This window comes from Macaca nemestrina, chromosome 12 (assembly GCF_043159975.1).
Source record: "Macaca nemestrina isolate mMacNem1 chromosome 12, mMacNem.hap1, whole genome shotgun sequence".
Lineage (NCBI taxonomy): Eukaryota > Metazoa > Chordata > Mammalia > Primates > Cercopithecidae > Macaca > Macaca nemestrina.
The window spans coordinates 39,934,378-39,936,063 of record NC_092136.1 but is presented as its reverse complement, the minus strand read 5'-3'; positions in this window follow the sequence as shown (position 1 = coordinate 39,936,063).

The following is a 1,686-nucleotide window of genomic DNA, read 5'->3' as shown; positions in this document are numbered from 1 at the left end:
ACTAGCTGTAAGCAAAAAAAAAAAAAAAAAAAAAAAAAAAAAAAAAAAAATCTGCTTTATATTTCTCATTCGTAAAGTAAGAAGGACAGTGGGACTTTTTTATGGTTGTTATGAAGATCGCATGAGTAAATGTATATAAAATGCTTAGAACAGACATATACTGTTTAATACAAATTGTTTATAAATTTAGTGACATATTTGGGAAGCCAAAAACAATTGAGAAGAAAGATTTAATTCTGTCAACTCATAATATGAAAATCATATATTAATGTATGTTATATATTAATACATGTGAATTTATATAATTAGTATACATTCATATATATTCAGATCTATATATTTCTGAGTATATTTAGCATACATCTGATTTAGTGTAGATCTGAATTATATATGAATCATACATATGAGTATATATATCTGAATATATATATGAATTCAGTCAGAATATACATACACATTTATGTATGTGACACTGTGCATATATATCTGTGTGTGTGCGTGTGTGTATGTGTGTGTGTGTGTGTGCGCGTGCACTAGTAGTAAAAAGTTGAAAATGAAGAAGACATATGCAAACACAGTCATTATGCAAATATTTTTCAGGTATATTCCAGAACTAGGAATATAGGCCTTGAATTTACTTTTTCTGTTAACTACATTCAGCTAGGGTACTGTCCATTTTATCTTATACATCCTTAACATTTTTATGCAATGAACGTTGTAATATGAAGTCTCTTGAAGTAGCACTCAATAGCCTTTTATTTTTTAATCGACAGATAAAATTATATGTATTTATCAAGAAAAACATGATACTTTGAAGTATATGTACATTATGGAATGACTAAATCTAGCTAACATATACATTACCACACATAGTTATAATTTTTGAGGTAGCAACACATAAAAATTCACTCATTTAGCATTTTTCAAAGATATAACATGTTATTAACTACAGTCAGAGAGAAGGAATGTGTTCAAGAGATGTACACTAAATAATATTGAACATTAAAGCAACAAAGAACACACAAGTTGTCTTAAATAAAGACAGTTAAAAGTGTAACAGTGAAAAGTGCTTCATATGCTCTCACAGGTTACCATCTGTAGAGTACTTTCTATGTGCCAGGTTCAGGATGCACACAGTATCACTTAGTCTTCAGAATGACTTCATGAGGTTGGTCTAATAGAATCATTCCTTTACAAGCAGGGAATTAGGGGCTCAGGGGATGATTGCTCTAAACTGTTGAACTGTATTTTGCTATTATTTTTAGAGTTTTCACCACTTTCTCCCTTCAATTTTTTAATGTTCTGAACTATATGCCAGAATGTGACTCCAAGTCATAGATACATCTCGACCATGTCTTTCTTGTTTGGTTTGACACTACTATTTACATTGTTCCACAGTTGCATCTGCCAATGGAATGGGCAATTAGGTGACATTAACCTTGAGACCCTTTGCTTTTAATTCAAAATAGTTCAACATACTCCACATAGCTTGTCTTCCATATGAAGGCAGATGTGGTATATAGTTTTTCTTCTTGTCAGTGTTACCATGATACATATGTATGTTCACACATACCTAACATCTTTCCAATGTACTGTTTAAGCAGATATATTTAGGTTGATGCAAAAGTAATTGTGGTTTCAGACTGTAAATTTCAAATCATTATAGCTGATTCAAACACATCTTTG